This window comes from Globicephala melas, chromosome 1, assembly GCF_963455315.2.
Source record: "Globicephala melas chromosome 1, mGloMel1.2, whole genome shotgun sequence".
NCBI lineage: Eukaryota > Metazoa > Chordata > Mammalia > Artiodactyla > Delphinidae > Globicephala > Globicephala melas.
In genome coordinates this window covers 72947883-72968413 of record NC_083314.1, presented here as the reverse complement: position 1 = coordinate 72968413, position 20531 = coordinate 72947883, and the positions used below count along the sequence as shown (strand labels likewise).

The 20531-nt window shown below is 37.9% G+C and overlaps 2 pseudogenes; one reads left to right on the top strand and one right to left on the bottom strand.

The window, feature by feature from the left end:
• Positions 1–783: 783 nt before the first annotated feature.
• LOC138842411 (olfactory receptor 10J1-like) overlaps positions 784–20531 on the top strand; it is a 42528-nt pseudogene continuing 22780 nt past the window's right edge.
• Positions 16127–17225, bottom strand: LOC132594290 (olfactory receptor 10J3-like; annotated as a pseudogene).

The window sequence follows — 20531 nt, the reverse complement described above, 5'->3', positions numbered from 1 at the left end:
GTGAACATATTTTGTAATCACAAATGCACTATGGTGCTTTCAACACAAAAGAGCTAGTATACAGTTGTATGCTACCTCCATGCAAGGACACGTGTTTGGGGCTGGGGGGAGGCAGGGAGCAGGGTGAGAGAGAGAGAATAGGAAAGGATTTTACAGAGGTTATGGGCTTTGTGTAGCTTTGAAAAATGAGTAGTGTCTAGGGAAGAGGACTGTAGCACAGAAGTTGAGAGGAGTAGTACTATCAGAGTTGAAAGACTGAAATGAGAATGCAGTGTGTAAACCATAGTGACAAGAGCTCTACCTTAAACCCTAGAAGCTTGGGAATTAGTAGGTAGCTACAGAGCCTGGAGCTTTGCACGACATTACACCACTGAACTTGAATGGATTCAATAATTGTTTGAATTCTAATATAAGTTGATACTTAACAGTTTAAAAATGTTTCTACCAACAAATCTATGATGTTATCACAATTGCATCCATATAAACGTGAGGAAACTGCTCTTAGAGATGTAAATTCCTTGCCCAAGGTAACTTAGCCCATGATAGAACTAAAATATGAGTTTATACCGCCTGACTCTAAAAACCATGTATTTTTTCCTTAGTGAGCAAAGAACATTGCTCCACTGTTTATTCCCAAAAGAAATGAGCATGGGTATGAATATAAATAAGCAGAGACCTGAAGTAGATGAAGCAAAAGAATCTGCCCAGCCTGCTATTGACAGAAATCAACCATCTAGGTTCCTTATATAATTTTTTACTTTCTTAGCTGCCATATATTATTTAATGAAGAAAGAGAATCACACTTTGGTGAGTGAGTTTACTTTCCAGGGTTTCTCCAGCTTCCATGAGCACCAGCTCACTCTCTTTATTATGTTCTTTGCACTGTACATGTTAACCTTGGCAGGCAGTATCATCATTATGACCATCATTAGCCTTGCTCATCACCTCCACACCCCCCATGTACTTCTTCCTCAGCATGCTGTCAGCTTCAGAGACCATGTACACACTCATCATTATACCCAAGATGCTCTGTAACCTCACAGGCCTGAGTCAGCCCATTTCTTTGGCAGGTTGTGCCACTCAGATGTTCTTCATCATTTTGGCCATCAACAACTGCTTCCTGCTCACAGCAATGGGGCACGACTGCTATGTGGCCATTTGTAACCCCTTGAGGTACTCTGTCATCGTGAACAAGAGGGTGTGCATCCAGCTGGTGTGGGAGGCCTGCAGCATTGGGCTGGTTGTAGCCATGACACAGGTTACATCTGCATTCAGGTTATCTTTCTGTGCTACAAAGTTGGCCCACTTCATCTGTGACATCTGACCTGTGATGAAGCTCTCCTGCACTGACATGACTGTCAGTGAGATCCTGACTTTAATCATCAGTATCCTGGTGATCCTGGTTCCCATGGGATTGGTTTTCATTTCCTACATCCTCATCATCTCCACCACCCTTAAAATTGCCTCTGCTAAGGGACAGAAGAAGGCCTTTGCCACATGTGTTTCCCACCTCACTGTGGTCATGGTCCACTATGGCTGTGCCTCCATTGTCTACCCCAAGCCCAAGTCAGAGAACACCAAGGATCAGGGTCAGCTGATCTCAGCGACCTACACCATCATCACCCCTCTACTGAACCCTGTGGTGTACGCTCTGAGGAACAAAGAGGTCAAGGATGCTCTGCTCCGGGCCACTGGCAGGAAGCTTTCCGGAGAAGATGGGCCTGTTTCACAGAAGGTCTTAGAAGATTCTACAGAGAAGAAAAAGTAAAGCAGTGCCCACAGCACCTACAGTGAAAATTCTGCAGCCTACTAATCAGTGGTTGGGTAGAAGAGAAAAAAGGACTACAAACCCAGCCCCTGAAGATAGGGAGAAGGTTCTCCAAAGCACAAGCAAGCCTGCATCTGACAAGAGAGCATAGATGGTATGGAGCAATAAATATAGGAGAAAGAACTTGATTTGGGGAAGTAGATGGGTTGTCTGCACAGCTAGGACAGAATAAGATCAAGATAGTAGAACGAATTAATGAGGGGAGGCTACTCCAATGCAGGACTAAACTTTTAAATATATTCTATAACATTCTTTTAGGACATGGGATTCCCTTTTATCCATTTAAAGTTACAAAGGCTTAACACCCAATTGAAGTCATTCTTTTATGGACAATTCAAGTTCCTTGCATCTTAGACCTCATAAATAAATAGCTATCGGGGCTTCCCTGGTGGCGCAGTGGTTAAGAATCCACCTGCCAATGCAGGGGACATGAGTTCGAGTTCTGGTCTGGGAAGATCCCAAATGCTGCGGAGCAACTAAGCCCGTGTGCCACAACTACTGAAGCCCACGCGCCTAGAGCCCATGCTCCGCAGCAAGAGAAGCCACCGCGATGAGAAGCCTGCACACCTCAACAAAGAGTAACCCCTGCTCGCCGCGACCAGAGAAAAGCCTGCGTGCAGCAATGAAGACCCAGTGCAGCCAAAAATAAAGTAAATAAATAAGTTTATTAAAAATAAATAAATGGCTATCAGAGATAATAAGCATCTACACAATTCATCAGTCCTTGAAGTCTGGATCTTTTCCACATAAGTCTGCATTCTCCCATATGGCCAACCTGGAACTTAAGTTTTCAGGACCATGTAATAGAAACATTTTTGGAAAGTGATTAAAATTCCTTGGCAATTTAATTAAAGAAAGAGGTAGCACCAAGTAATCATATTGGCATTTATATTATGAGAATGTACAAAGGTTATTGGTGATAATATATGTGAATGGTTCACCCAGTTAAAAAAAAAAATTAGTATTGCCTTTGGAGATGCTTGGAGAATGAAAAGAAGTGTCTAGTGATGGGAATACAAGAGAGAATCTATAACAAGGATTAGCCAGGTGAGAAGATTGGGAAGATTTGGATGGGTAAGGAAATAGCCATATGGTAACTTAGTGACTCAACAAAAGAAAAAGACTCAAACCATCAACACTATCATTTCAAACCCCCTAGGACCTGAATTAATATGCCATCTTTCACTAGTCACCTCCACTTCCAGCACCCCTCCCCCAGCCTGTTATCCAGTCCCACACAGAACACCTGGTGACTTGTGGCTTCCCATTTCCCATTTCATATTCTCATGCTTTTCTACAGCTTATTGTTACTTAATGGAAATCCCTTACTGCCCCCCTCACTGCCCACTCAACCAGGGTGTTCTCCTTTTAAAACACCAAACTAAAGCATCTCTCTTTTATGAACTTTCTAATGAAGAAGAAATCACTCCCTCACTCTCCTACCTCTAAACTCATACATGCATTATATTACTATAGTGAGCATTTCCCATGATGTCTTTATGGCTCAAAGTCTGAAATGGGCAGTGAGTGATGTTGTAACCAGATGAAGACTTCACTAAGTGGACAGTTTAATGTCTTACTTGTACCAAGTGACCTGTTTTTCACAGGCTGTGTTCTCCTTCATGTTAATTTCAAAAGTTAGGGTTATGTCCAAATATTGTAATTTCATAAATAGCCCATTATGGTTCAGTCTTTCATAAATTTGAGTATTTTTTAAAATTTGTGGTGGAATCCAACAGAACCCCAAAATAAAGGTACCCCAGGTTTGCCAATGGTCACTTTTACTCAGTAAATAAAAAGACTTTTTAAATTTTAGACTATAGCCTCAAAAATGCTGCCCTGTTCATTCAACTTTATTAATAATAATCTATATTGGCAAAGTTAGCTACTGAAAATGTTAGGTAGCAGTTTTTGGAAGCCAGCAGAGTAAAGTGGATATAACATAAGCACTGTAAGAAAAAGACTGCATTTTGAGTCCTGGCTCTGCTTCTTATTCACCACATATACTTGCTAACTTCTCTAAGTTATAGAGAAGTTAGCAAGTTAGCACCACATATAGAGCTAACTTCTCTAAGCCGCTGTTTCCTCATTTATAAAACGTCAGTTTCTCACGACAAACACGAGATAAGAGGTGTGAAAATCCTTTGCAAATGACAAAACAGGGGCAAATATTCTTTATTTTTATTAGAGTAAGAAAAGCGCTATAATCTCTGTAAACTTCTAATTATATCAACGAAACCCAGAGGGTTCAACCTCATCCATCTGAGGAGGGTACTGCCACAGAGATTTCTGATTCTCCGTTTTTGTCTGCCTGCTATCACTTTTATTTCTGTTCCTGGTGCAAGGTCGAGTCTCTTTCTTTAGACACCCTGGAGAATGATGAGGGGAATTCCGCTTCTGGATGATTAATCCTCCAGACACATCCCAGTCATTTAGCCTGATACAGAGCTTCAGTGATCTCATGAGCACAGAAAGTGATTGTTTTACTTAGTTTCCCCAGACATATTGGTTCCACCCTTCATTTCTCAACTGGCCTCTTTTGTTGGGAAGAACACAAAATCATAAGAAGACTTGAATTTAAGACACACCTTTATTCCTTCCCAACTGCGTATTCCTAAGGAAGTAATGGAATCTTTCCTTATCTACGATATGGGGTTACCAATGCTGGCTCTGCCTTTCTCATTAGGCTATTGTAAGAATCAAATATAGCAGAATTAACAGAGCATAAATTGTTGTGATAACCACAGGAGGTGTTAAGAAATATAATGTATCATTATCCCTATTATTATTAGCTAACATGATCCCTGTATTCTTACCTCTCCAATTTTTCCTGGCTATTTTATATTATTTCATTAATTTTTGACTCCTTCCTCCCTCCCACTTGTACTTAAGTTCTAATTGCTGTTGTATCCATCCTTAAATCTGGTCATGTATTTGTAGTTGCTTATAAAAAACAACAACAACAAAAAAACAACACTTCCAAACTTTGCATTACTATCTTTTGTTAGCAACTTCAGCAGTTAATGCTTGTCCTGCTCTACATCAAACACTTTCCCTCCTTCTAGTTTAGTAGATTTCAAACTCTTTACCATGGTCCATGGCCCTCAATAAGCAATGCATACTGTAACATAACCCAGTATGCATGCATACATTTTCTGTATGTCTGTGTATATATACACATACACATACATATACAAACAAGCAAAACATTGACAAAACAGTACTTACCCTTACTATATGCAATGCATTTAGATGTTTTTCATTCTAGTCAATTCTGTTCTATTTCATTTTATTTAAGTAATATTAGTGAAGAGAGGTGCATCTAAGACATATTTTGACCAAATACTCAATAACTGAGAGTTAAAATATTCAACGGAAGTCAATGCCTCAGCCCAATATCATCAGATTGTCCCTGGGATACTGAAATAAAATTAAAATCTTATTTCAAAATTTAATAACATTGGAATTTTGTTATTAAACATTTGGTAATCATATTTAAACATTTGACATTTCAGAGGAAGGACATTTAGTCTTCACTGTAGCTGCTAGATTGTTCTAGCAGTCACTAAAACACATTTGGTATACCAGATAGATGCTCATTTTTCAAGTGAGGAACTGAGATTGGTAGAAAATCAGAATAACTTGAAGGTAATATCTCATTTTTTTCTAACACTTTCTTTTCTTCATATTCTTTATTAGATACAGATTAAAAATAATTTATACTGGATACTGTCATACATGATTTGGGTGGCAAAACTGAAATTGTGCTGTAACTCATGTATAAAATATGATAAGATGCATGGCTTAAATGGAATTAAGAAGCTAAAAACACAGTGCTAAAAAGTTGTTTTATTTAATATTATAAATACAAAACATCAGACGATTTTACAAAGATTAGAATTCTGATATCTAATTTCCATTATTCTGCTTTGTACAATTTAAATTTTATAAATATCTATTGGCTTTATAAGGATATAGTGTTCTTTCTAAAACTAATAAGCAACAAACTATTTCAATATTTATATGAAATATTATTTTCCTATTTAAAACTCTTAAATTTGTCCAGAAAATTAACAACTTTCACAATATCATCAATTATTCTTGCATTTTACTCTTGTAATAATAAATGAAATGTATACTTCAATTGCTTGATAGAATTTTATCATGAAAAGCATATAAAGCTATTTCAGTCTAAGTCACAGATAAAATGATTAACTCCATTTGAAAATGCATATTTGAACATTTAAAAAAATCAAAATGACTTGCTTTATTCAGAATACTGATGTTGTTAGACTGATTAGAGACAATAACTCATACTATTAAATGATCATTGTTTACCTACAAATTGAGATGCCAAAAAAATGGCATACAAGATTTTGAGCCATCAACTTTGCAGAAACTGAAAACCAAATTAGCAACCCAACAGCAGATTTTGACCAAATACCAAAAGCAAAGCAGAACTTTGAGGTATTCCTGGTGTGATCCACTAAACTTAGGGAAAACATGGGGAGCTATGGATGCCATATGCAGTGTTGCATGCATGAGTGACACGCCAAGCTGGCTGAAATGGTAGGTAAGTATCTGAGAAGGAGGTTCCCTATTTTTTCTTTTGTCTCCTTTTATTCTAAAATAGCAGTATGTGAATTGGCACTTTCCTGATTACAAAAGCAATACTAATTCTTTGAAAAAAGTATCAGAAAATTATAAAGAAGAAAGTGGAACGTTTGATTTTTGATGTTCACTATGGCCCAATAAGTACATACAACATTTCTCCTCTCCACACTCCCCAACCCCACCCCTGCACCAAACCCAAGAAGGGAAAGAAAAGATTTTAAAATTAGGATTATATAGCCACTGCTTTAAAAAATGGAATATTTAGTGGACTAGAATATATGAGTCATGTTGAGCAACTATGAGGCATGATATAGACTCCCAACAAATGTAATCAGATTGATAAGGTATCTTAGAAGTATATGGGAATAAAAACGAAAGTCCAGTCACAAAACTTGGGAGCAACACAAGAGTTGCTTCATACCAGCGATGGTGGAAAGTAAGAATAATGATAAATGCCAGGAGAAAGCAATAGGAGGTATTAGCCCAGAAGAGGAGCCCTCCCCATCAGCTATTGCTCCCAGGTAGGCAGTAACAGAACAGTGTTGGTGGTAGAATTGCTCTTGTCTGGAAAAGGCATGGAGAAAGAGGCATGGCAGTGACACAGAGTCTAGCCATACAAAAACTAGGGGAAAAAACCCCATAAATACAGGAGGAAGCAACTAGATACTAGAAGTGTTGAGCTAAAAAGCTATAATATTTTTATAAAGTAATTTACTATAAGAAAATTAAACTCACTTCTCTTGCTCAATGGAAAGCTTATAGCTCCCCACCAAGAAACTGAAGGATTTCTCCCTGAGAAATTCAGCATGTCAAGAACAAAGACTTAGATATGGACAGCTCAATGTCCTATGTTGAAAAAGTAAGCTTACCCTAATAAAGCCAGCTTTATCACATTACCCAGCATTATCACCCTAGTAAATAAAGCCCACCATCCAATATATCCCACCTCACCACACACATGTACACAGAGTTTCTGAACAGCTTGTTAGTATGTCAATAATAGTTATAATGCACTGAAAGGATCACCAAGCATTTGAGGAAAACCACTAACATGAAAAGAGACATCAACCTAATAAACAGATAACAAAAGAATACGGAAGAATCAGATACAGTGCAGGGAATAGATTAAAATCTTTCAAAAAATACTTATTTAACATTTTCAGAAGGATACAACAAAATCCTTTATCAGAGAAATAAAAGCAGTGTTACATAAAAGGCACGTTCTCAGAAGCAGAAAGATATTTTACAAATTAAAAATACATTAGCTGAAATAAAAAATTAAGTATGAGAGTGACAAGAGAAATTTTATGAAATGTCTTGAATAGCAGAACAAAAAGACAAATAGGAGTGAAATAAGGGGACAATATATGAATACTGAAGATAAATCAATATAGTGACTCACATATTGAATTACTACATTGAACACTTGATACTAATATAATATTGTAAATCAACTATACCTTAATAAAAAACAATAAAAATAAAAATTAGGTCTTGAAAATAAAAAGTTTTGGTACATACGATCAGGAGCAAATGAGAAAAGCACTATTTAAATAAAACCACAAGTAAAATAAGGACATTTACATAACTAGGGATACAAGTAAAATTGTTAAAACTGTAAGATAATAGCAGGAAAATCTTTAGATCAATACATTTAAAAATGTAGATTAAATACACAGTTTTAATAAAAATATAAATTAATAGTGGCCTGAGAATAATTAGAAAAATGAATAGACCAATAATCAAGAAAAATTAAAATTTAATCAAAATACACTTTCTACCCCTATTCAAGAGAAAGACATGAGACCAGACATTTAAGAGAAAATATGCACATTCTTTCAGGTCTTATAAGAAGAGGGCAATCTCCCCAACTCAAATCATGGGAACACCAGCTTCAAAAACCTTATATCAAACCAGAAATAGGCAGTCAAAATACAAAATTAAACAACAATGTCACCTACAGATAGAGGCAAATATTCTAAATAAAATTTTAACAAAAGAAATCCATAGTTTAAAAAAACCCCAGCATGTCCAAGTTGAGTTTAGACTAAGAATATTAAGAAGATTCAACATTAAAAGAATCTATCAGAATAATAAAAGTTAAAGGATAAAATTCATATGACTATCTCAAAAAATGAAAAACATAAAACCTTAGATATAAATCCAACATTTAGTTAATCATAAACATTCTTACCAAACTAAGACTAAAAAGAAATTTCCTTTACCTATGAGCATCTATCAGAAGTCTGCACCAAACAGCATATATCATGACAAAACATTTGAGCATTCCAACTAAAGCCAGGAAAAAGACAAAAATGTATACATATAGGTAAGTATAAAACACAATATAGATCTATTTTGTTTTCACTCTTCTCCTATCTGACTTAAAATACAACCATAAAGCAATCAAAACAAAATTATGTTGATGGACTTGTATAAAATTGTATAAAGATATTACACATATATATAACAATAATAGCACAAGAGAGGTGAGGGAATGAAACTATATTGGAGCAAAGTCCTTGTATGCTTTGCAAATTAAGTTGGTATTAATAAGAGCTAGAATTTTTTTTAAGTAAAATTTAATTGTGATCTTCCTCAGGGCAACCACTAAGAAAGTAACTCAAAAAAATCTAGAGAAGAAAAATCAAGGGCATTAAAATGTTACAAAAGAAAATATCTACTTAACAGAAAGAAGGCAGTAATAGGTTGACAAAAGGAAAAAAGAAAGAATGACAGAAAGAAAACCAATAGTAAGGGACTTCCCTGGTGGTCCACTGGTTAAGACTCTGTGTTTCCAATGCAGGGGGCCCAGGGTTCAATCCCTGGTCAGGGAACTAAGATCCCACATACTGCAACTAAGCCCACATGCCACAACTACTGAGCCTGCGTGCTCTAGAGCCTGCATACCGCAACTAGAAAAGCCTGCACGCCACAACTAGAGAAGCCCATGCACCACAATGAGGAGCCCATGCACCGCAACAAAGACTCAGTGCAGCCAAAATAAATAAAGAATGCTTTTTTTAAAATTGAATTTCAGATAAAAAACTCAAATACTTAAAAAAGAAAAGAAAGAAAGAAAACCAATAGTAAAATGGGAGATGTAGGTCCTACCTGATCAGCAATGTTAAACAGAAATAATTTAAATAATACAATCAAGATGGAGAGATTGGCAGAGTGGATTAAAAAGATATGATCCCACTATATGGTGTTCACAAGAGACAGACTATAGATTCAAAGACATTCAAAGACAAATTACATTAAAAGTAAAAAGATGAAATAAGATATGCCATGCAAACAGTAATAAAAAAATGGAATGGATACATTAATATCAGACTAAATTGACTGTAAGACCAAAATTGTTACAAGAGAAAAGAAGAACACTATATAGTGATAAACGTTAAATCCATCAGGAAAGCATAATAATTATAAATTGTACGTGTTGCTAACGACAAAGTTCCAAAATATATGGAGCAAAAACTGACAGACTGAAGGAAGAAATAGACTATTCAATAATAATAGTTGGAGACCTTAATACTCCATCTTCAATAATGGATAAAACAACTAGGCATAAGATCAACATGGAAACAGAAGACTTGAACAACACTATGAACCAACTAGAACAGACATCCAAGGAACATTCCACCCTATCAAAATACACAGTCTCCTCAACAAGGGACATTCTTCAGGACAGAACATATGTTAGACCCTTAAGTAAGCCTCAGTAAATTTAAAAGGATTGATTTCAAACAAAGTATATTTCCTGAATGCAATGAAACTAATTAGGAATCACTTATAAAAGGAAATTTGGGACTTCCCTGGTGTCGCAGTAGTTAAGAATCCACCTGCCAATGCAGGGGACACAGGTTCGAGCCCTGGTCCGGGAAGATCCCACATGTCGCAGAGCAACTAAGCCCGTGCGCCACAACTACTGAAGCCCACACACCTAGAGCCTGTGAGCCACAACTACTGAGCCCTGGCGCCACAGCTACTGAAGCCCGCCCCGTGCTCCGCAACAAGAGAAGCCACCGCAATGAGAAGTCCGTGCACCACAATACTAGCCCCTGCTCACCACAACTAGAGAAAGCCCACGTGCAGCAACGAAGACCCAATGCAGCCAAAATTAAATAAATAAATACATTTATTTTAAAAAAAAAAGGAAATTTGGAAAATTCATTAATATGTGGCTACTAACACACTCCTAAATAATAACCGATGTGTCAAAGAAGAAACCATAAAGAAAATTAGAAAGTACTTTAAGATGAATGAAAATGAAAACACATCCAATATTTATGGAATATAGAAAAAGCAGTGCATAGAGAGAAATTTATAAATGTAAATGTTATTTTAAAAAAGAAGTAAGTTTCCAAGTCATTAACCTAAGATTTCACCTTAAAAACCTAGAAAAGGAAGAGCAAACTAAATCTAAAGCAAACAAAAGGAAAAAAAAAAGATTGGGGGGAAATAAATGATATTAGATAATAGAAAAAATAGAATAATTAAAAAAAACAGAAGTTGGTTCTTTAAAACAATCAACAAAGTTGACAAACCTTTACGCTAAGCTGACCAAGAGAAAAAGAGAGGGGACGCAAATTGCCAAAATCAGAAATTAAAGAGAAGATATTACCAGTGACCTTCCAGAAATTTTAAAAGATAAGAGAATTATATGAACAACTGTATGCCAACAAATTAGACAGCCTATATAAAATGGAAAATTCCAAGAAAGACACAAGTTCTCAAAATCCACTTAAGGAATAGAAAATCTAAATAGACCTATAACAAGAACAAACCTCCCATAAAGAATAGCCCAGGACCAGACGGTCTTCCTGGTAAAGTCAATGAAACATTAAAAATTAATACCAATACTTTACAAATTCTTTCAAGAAACAGAAGAGGAGGAAATACTTTTCAACTCATTCTATGAGACTGGTATTATCTTAATATCAAAACCAGACAATGACATAACAAGAAAAAAAAAACTATAGACCAGTATTCCTTACGAATATAGATGCAAAAATCCTCAGCAAAATGAAATCCAGCAACAATTCATTCCTAGGTATATATCTAAAAGAAATAAAAACACACGTCCACACAAAAACTTGTAGATTAACATCCATAGCAACATTATATTCATAACACCTAAAATGTGGAATCAACCCAAATTTCAACCAACTGGTTAATAGATAAACAAATAGAGTTAATCAATATATTAGAATATTATTTAGCCATAATAATGAATGAAATATTGATACATGCTACAATATGGATGAACCTTGAAGACATTATGCTAAGCAAAAAAAGCTAATCACAAAAGATAACATATTGTGTGATTCTATTTATATAAAATGTTCAGAATGAGCAAATCCATAGAGACAGAAAGTAGATTAGTGTTTGTAAGTGGTTGAGGAAAGGGGAGAAATGGAGAGTGGCTGCTAATGCAGGGTATCTTTTAGCATGATGAAAATGTTCTGAAATTAGACAGTGGTGATAGTTGCACAACTCCGAATTTAACAAAGACCACTAAATTGTGCACTTTCAAAGGGTGAACTTTATGTTCTGTGAGTTATAGCTCAATAGAGCTGTTATATAAAAATATCCATTTACAGCAATAACAAAACACCTGAGCACCTTATAAAAATACAGCAAAAATTGACAAGAGCCTCCTGGAGAATATTATGTCACTTTACTGAAGGATCTAAAGAAAGAACTGCACAAATGGAGCCATATCCATTGGTGGGAAGATTTAAGGATGCAAAGATGTCCATTCTCTCCAAGTCAATCTACAAATTCAGTGCCATCCTATGAACAACCCCAGTAAGATGCTGCATGTACACTGAAAAACTAATTCTAAGATTAGTTCATTCCTTTATTTAATAAATATTTATTGAGTGCTTACACTGTGTCACTTTTATTAAAGCTGCTGGGGTGCAGCAATGAAAATGATAAACAGTATCACTGCTTTTATAAGGCTTATGTTTAGTAATATGCTAAAATAGACAAGACTTTTAGAAAAAATTACAATGGGTTTCTTGATCTAGCAGATATCAAGATAAATCATAAATCTATATTAATTAAAACAGCACAAAATTGGCACAAAAATAGCCAAAATTGATCCATACTTAAGAATAGAATAGAAAACAGCTGTGTACACATATACTAATTTGGCATATGATAAAAAAGAAAGGAATATGACTAACAGATGCCACTTAGATATATGCAGTGATGAAGCTCTTTTTCTTTAGATTTTTTTTTAACTGTACTTCTTGGCTCTGAACTCCAGTGTGCTTAGAGCCAACAACGGAGGGAGGGAGGGAGGAAGGGAGGAAAAAAGGAGGAAAGAAGGGAGGGAGGAAAAAAGGAGGGAGGGAGGGAGGAAAAAGGGTCTCACTTGATTCTCAGAAACTGATGCTATGAAGCACAGCATAGGCTCCAATTTGCTGGTTGGGGTCCAGGAATAAGAGAAAATCAACAGGAAAACACAGTTTGTAAAGCGCATCCCTTACCCATATACCAAACACTAATGGGTGATGAGATCCATTTAGAACCTCCTGACCCCAGCTCTACATCTCATTTCTTCCCCTCACCCACTCAGGCATTTTCTGATGCCCCTTCCAATGGACCATAGAAATGCCCAAAGATGAGAGAGACCTGTGACCTCTCATTGGTTCCTTTACTCACTACTTCTAAGAAGTGATGCTTCCCCACTCCTACTTCTAGTTCCCTTTTAAATTCTAAAGTCAGTGTAGTCAGTGCAGGGAGGGGAAACATTAGCAAATACAGCTCACAACAGACAGACAAGGTCTTATACACTAGCTCAGACATCCTCAAAAAGTGGTCAGGGGATTCCTTTCAGACGGTCTGTCAGGTTAAAACTGTTTTCATGATAATACTGACATTAATTATCTTTTTCACTCATTCTCTCCTGTGAGAGGAGTTTTCCAGAGGCTACATAATATGTGATATGGCATCAGGTTATAAACAGAAGCACACACAAGAATCCAGATATCTTCTATTAAAGCCAGATGTTAAAAAGATTTGCAAAAATGTAAATCAGTGCCATTCTTCTAAATATTTTTTTTTGTTTTGGTTATACTTGTTTTTCATAACAACATGTTATTTATGTTAGCATCCAATAGGTTTATTGTTGTTATCTTTAAATGAATTAATAAAAAATACTTATATATATATTTTTTAATTTTAATTGTTACTACAGTAAAATCATATAAACAAAAGCTGTTAGGGTCTTCAATAATTTTTAAGAGTTTAAGGGGTTCCTTGACTAAGGGCGGAAGGGATGGTGGGATGAACTGGGAGATTGGGATTGATATATATATATATATATATACTACTATGTATGAAATAGATAACTAATGAAAACCTACTGTATAGCACAGGCAACTCAGTGGTGACCTAAATGGGGAGGAAATCCAAAAAAGAGGGGATATATGTATACGTGTAGCTGATTCACTTTGCTGTACAGCAGAAACTAACACAACATTGTAAAGCAACTATAATCCAATAAAATTTTTAAAAGAAAAATAAAAAAAATAAAGGGTTCCTTGATCAAAAAGTTTGGAATGATACCAACCTTCTAAGAACCAGCTTCATCATATCAACATGAACAGGTAATGAAGCCCTCAGTAAATATCAGTTGAATAAAAGAGTGAAATAAAGAATTGATATATTAGGTTTTAAAGAATACAAGTATAGTTAGGTACTGACTCTATAATTTCTTTTTTTTAATCATTTTTTTAAATCATTTTTTAACATCTTTATTGGAGTATAATTGCTTTACAGTGTTGTATTAGTTTCTGCTTTATAACAAAGTGAATCAGCTATAGGTATACATATATCCCCATATCCCCTCCCTCTTGCGTCTTCCTCCCACCCTCCCTATCCCACCCCTCTAGGAGGTCACAAAGCACCGAGCTGATCTCCCTGTGCTATGTGGCTGCTTCCCTCTAGCTATCTATTTTACATTTGGTAGTGTATATATGTCCATGCCACTCTCTCACTTCATCCCAGCTTACCCTTCCCCTCTCCCCGTGTCCCCTCAAGTCCGTTCTCTACATCTGCATCTTTATTCCTGTCCTGGCCCTAGGTTCTTCACAACCTTTTTTTTTTTTTTTTTAGGTTCCATATATACATGTTATTATTTTTATTTTTGGCTGGGTTGGGTCTTCATTGCTTTCTTTAGCTGTGGTGAGTGGGGACACACTTTGTTGCGGTGCTTGGGTGTTTGGGCTTCTCATTGTGTTGGCTTCTCTTGCTGAGGAGCATGGGCCCTAGGCACGTGGGTTTCAGTAGTTGTGGTGTGCAAGCTCTAGAGTGCAGGCTCAGTAGTTGTGGCACATGGGCTTAGGTGCTCCGCAGCATGTGGGATCTTCCCAGACCAGGGCTCAAATCCATGTCCCCTGCATTGACAGGGGGATTCTTAACCACTCTGCCACCAGGGAAGCCCTATAATTTCTAACATAGTGCTTGTTATATAGTAAATACCTAAAGCATGCATGTTTTCTTCTTTGATAGCAGAACAAGACCCACCAGGCTCAGAACTGGGAATTTAACATCATAGCCCCTGTATGTGTGAGTTCTGGTTAGGAAGATACCCTAGGATGCTGGCAGGGTGAGCAACCATGGCATTTAACTCAATGCATGTAAATTTGTACCACTAGCTCTTGCTAGATTTGGGGATGGTTCTGGTTTACAGGACCCAGAGAGGCTAGTCCTGTCTAGGATCCCCATGTTGGGTCTCACCTTTGTAATAACTCCAGAACTTATAAGTTTTAAACATTCTCTTGACCAGACTTAACTTAGAGAAACTGGAGGTATTCTAGTGGATAATTGTAGTCAGTGACTTCAGCCTTTCAGACAATCCAGGACTAAATAAAGACTCTGGGAAAGAAACTGGCACTTACTTGTTTCTAGGTCCCTTTTTCATCTGTACAGTCAGAAGCACAGCATAGGATTCTGCAGGTTGTGTAATACGTGACAGTGCCACATCTAAGGGAGTGCCATTCACATTTTAGGCATCATAGATTTATGATAATTTCCCGGGAGAGGCAGTAAAATAACTATGGCAACTTCTGACAGCAGTGTCTAGAGGAGGGGATGGAATGTTTTTTTTTTTTTCTCAAATACACACAAGCACCCTATAGACCAGCAGCTGTCCTCCCTATGCTATTCATGGGAATGTGACTGGCAGTCTGAGAGGAGCTGTCTCCTGAGATGCCATTGCAGGAGCAGAACCCACGGAGGCACCTGGTGTAGTGGAGGGTGTTCCTGACCGTAAACACTTTGGAAGAGTGAGTACATGAAGAGAAGCTGTCATAGTCTGATGCACTGAAGGTTGAGTAGTATCTTTAAAAATAAAATTATTATTTATTTTATTTATTTTTGGCTGCATCAGTTCTTAGTTGCAGCACACAGGATCTTCATTGAGGAATATGGGATCTTTCTTTGTGGCACACAGGCTTCTCTCTAGTTGTGGCATGCGGGTTTTCTCTCTCTAGTTGCAGCACGCAGGGTCCAGAGCACGTGGGCTCTGTAGTTTGTGGCACGCGGGCTTAGTTGCCCTGCCGCATGTGGGATCTTAGTTTCCTGACCAGGGATCAAACCCATGTCCCCTGCATTGTAAGGCGGGTTCTTTACCACTGGACCACCAGGGAAGTCCCTGAGTAGTATCTAAACCGTGGCTGTGTGAAGAGCAGCTTTGACCTCCTTGTTCCCTAGGTTGTACATGACAAGGTCCACCAGGTAGTGAGGATGGTGTAGGTCACTGAGATGGGTCTGTCCTGCCCCAGGGAACTCTGGGACTTAGGCTTCAGGTAAATGATGGAGGCACAGCCATAGTGGATGATGATCACTGTGAGGTGGGGGGTACAGGTGGCAAAAGCCTTCTACTGACTCTTAAAGGCAAAGGCCTTAAGATTCCAAGGCAATCTTAAGATTATGAAGCAATCTTAAATATGGTGCAGAAGATGACAACGTAGGAGATGGAGACCAGGCCCACGAGTAAAACAAAGTCACAGACACTGATGACAACTTGATGATCTCACTGACAGTGATGTCTGTCTGTGCAGGCCAGCTCCCGCAGGTACCTCACATCACAAAAGAAGTGAGAGATGACCAAGGTATCACAGAAGGGCAGGCCAAACACAGATGTTACCTGTACAGTGTCATGTCCAGGCCAGTTCCCAGTGACCCAGATGCCAACTGGCATAGGCCTCTTACCTAGGGTGACTGTGATGGTGTGTCAACTTAACTGGGCTAAGGATGTCTAGAGATTTAGTTGGTAAAATATTGATTCTGGGTATGTCTGTGAAGGTGTCTCCAGAAGAGATTAGCATTTAAATCAGTAGACTGAGTAAAGAAGATCACCCTCACCAATGTGGGCAGGCATGATCCAATCTGTTGAGAGCCTGAATAGAATCAAAAGGCAGAGGAAGGGCAAATTGTCTCTGCTTGAGCTGAGACATCCATCTTCTCCTGCCCTCAGACATCAGCGTTCCTGGTTCTCAGGCTTTCAGACTGAGACTGGGATTTATACCATTTGCCCCCTGATCCTCAGGCCCTCAGACTCAGACTAAATGATACCACCAGACTTCCTGGCTATTCACCTTTCAGAGGGCACACTGTGGGACTTCTTGGCCTCCATGACCACATGAGCCAATCCCTATAATAAATCTCTTACATATATCAATATATATTCTCTTGGTTCTGTTTCTCTGGAAAACTCTAATACAATGACTGAATTCCATAGTGGGGCTGCAGATGGCCACATGGTGTTCATACTGCATGGCCATGAACAGGAAACAGTTGTTGGTTACATACATGAAATAGCTCATGCATTCAAGAGCTAGATGTCATAGTCTTCAATGGCAATGGGCTCAGGAGGCCAGACAGAATGTAGGGACCAGAGTGTAGCAGGTCTCAGAGATGAACAGCATGCTCAGGAAGGAGTACAACAGAGTATGGAGGTGACAACCCAAGCAAATGATAGTCACAATGATGACACTGCCAGAGAGAGTCAGCAGGTACAAAGTCAAAAGGACGAAAAAAGAGAACAAGGCGGTGCTACCACCCAAAACTGGAGAAATCTTTAAAGAGGATCTCAGTAACAGCAGTAGAGTTTGGCCTAAACTCTCAGGAAGATCTGGATCTGAATGAACTGGACAAAGGAAAGGGAGAGGTGAGGTTCTAACTATACAACAGATTACACAGTACTCTGAGCAGCACTATTGAATAATGTCTGAGGCTCAGGGGAACATCAGTGCTCTTCTACTGGCCAAAGGCTCACCATTCTTGAGAACAAATTAAGAATTTTTTCATGATTTACTAAATTTAGGACAGGGGTTGGAGGGAGGGAAAATTTCAACATAAGATGAACAGCAGAATTATGAAAACAACTACCTTACTTGACCATTAAGGAGGTGGGTTCAGGTCAAAGAAGACGCAGGGGTTGAGTGAGCCTGGCACTTCAACACTTCTGTACTCATCCTTGATCTGGGCCTTTGATGACACAATGAGGAGGCAGCAACACAGGGAAGGATGATGAATATCTGGGATTGATCCATTCGTCTCTGTCAATGTGACTGCCAACACAAAGTATGTGCCCCGGGAGTGTGCCAGAACAGTATTCTGAGTCCTGGGCTCTCCTTTCCTGCTTCTTTGTGTAGAGAAGATGACTAGTACTTGGCCAGGCTTTGGGAGGGCCATTCAGGCTACCCTACTACCCACGTTTCCAGACATGGGGGTCAATGCTCCTTTGAAGTAAATTTTGACATGTCTCTTTCTTGATCTATAGAGTATACTCCCTAGAGAAAAAGAACAGTACCTGGTGTTAATAAATAATGTTGACTTTCTCTAAATCTCTTCTTATTGTAAAATTTTTCAATGAAATGGTATACATAGAGGTGAGTGAGTTATTTTTCAAGAGTGTTTTTTTTCTGCCCCTAAGCCTATACTTCATAACAGTGGCTGATAAGGTCATCATTGGGACTATAATCTTTACTAGCTATCACTTTCACATTCTCCCTGTGTTTCTTTTTTAGTGTCCTGTTTCCTTCAAAGATGTTCAGCACGGGCATTATCTCATTTTGCTTTCAAGTCTTGTAGGCAAGAATCAGTATCTGAATCTTGGAGAACTGTGAAACACAGATCATCATCTTCTTTGCTTTCTTATCACCAACCCATAGCAGTAATGGGGTAATACCTTTTCACAGGCAGGTGTTATGTCTAAGTCATGTTGGACCTGGTTTCTGCTAGTTCAATCACTGATTCTTTCACTGACAGTCTTCTGACTACTACCTTTGCAATTGTCCTTTTGACTCTTATATCTTCATTATTTCTACCATTTTCAGGATAGCATTAGCCAGAAGAAGACATTGCCTCTGTGTTTCTCATCTCACCATGGTGATCATCTGGTAAAGCTATGCCTTTAGAGCTTACTTCAAACATGATAGTGAGATCAGCAAATGTTAAAATTAGTTGATCTCAATGACCAACTCTAATCAGAGTCTGTAACACTTAAAAGTAAAGATGTCGGGGCTTCCCTGGTGGCACAGTGGTTGACAGTCCACCTGCCAATGCAGGGGACACGGGTTCATGCCCCGGTCCGGCAAGATCCCACATGCCGTGGAGCGGCTGGGCCCATGAGCCATGGCCGCTGAGCCTGCGCGTCAGGAGCCTGTGCTCCGCAACAGGAGAGGCCACAACAGTGAGAGGCCCGCGTACCACAAAAAAAAAAAGTAAAGATGTCAAGAATGCCTTGACATAATTGTAGATAATAAAGCTCTTTTCCAGGATTATTGGAAGGATATTAAAATCTCTTCTCAAGTAGTTTTGCAAAATTTCCAGACAGAAATATTGTAAATAAAGTCACTGGTGTCAAGGTTTCAGGTGACTGGTGATGTGTCGTCTGACACAACTAGGGCCAGCATAAAAGTGAGCTTCAAGTACAAATTTCAAAAAAAAAGTTCTTATAACCTCAGCCTATTGTTAATATTATAAGTATATAGCCCTTTAAATTGATGCCCACTGATTCCAGTTCTTGAGATTTCTATGAGGTCAAAATATGGTTTACAGCATAAAATTCAAACTTAAGATGTTCAGTGTACACCATAAACTGAAATAAACTATAATAACACATACAGTTAACTAAATCTAGAATTAATTCAACTTGGATGCTTGAAAGGGGATTTATTTGAAAGAATTTTTTTGACAAAAAAAAAAATCTGATTGGGAATTCTGGTTCCTGGTTCCACATGTGAGGAGCGTGGAACACACCATTCTATCTTAATGAAAGAAAGTGAAAGCCTGAACAGGCTGAAAAATCAACAGTTCTTGAATCCATAAGAAAGGTGAGGACACAGGGAAAACTACTGCCCCTAAGATTGCAGAGACAGGCAAATATAAGGAGTCATGGTTTACTGGAACAGAGATTCATGCATGAAACCATCATGGGAGCCAGTGCTGGGGTAGGAAGGGAAAGATAAATGATCACTTTTGATATCCAAATTTAATCTAAATAAGAGCATACATTTATGCTTTATGTAATTACTATAATTGGTACTATTTATATTTTTTGTATGGGCTCCAATTGTTGTCGAGTGTTACTTCCTTTCAGCCTGTAAAACTTCCTCTTGTACTCTTGTAAGGCAGGTCTGCTATCAACAAATACTCTCAAGTCTTTGATTACCTGGAAATGTCTTTACTTCACCTTCATTTTTGAATAATAGTTTTGCTAAATATAGAATTCTTGACCTTGGGCATCATGCATTGAAAGCTTCAGATTGTATTTAAGAGGAAGCTATAGATCATTCCCTACAGACATTCTTCAGATCCACAGTTACTTGCATTTCTTTTCCTGAAGTCACTTTTTAAGGTTGGGTACTTTAAACATTTCCTTTAAAAGAAAACTTGGGGGAAAAAAAAAGAATTACTGATGTACAGGATTTTCCCCCCAGCAATTTAGATGTGTTTTATTGACTCTGGACTCTACTATCTGAAGAAAAGTCAGCTGTTCATCTTATTTTGGGGCCCTTGTATGTGATGAGTTGTTTATCTCTTCTTGATTTCATGATTTTCT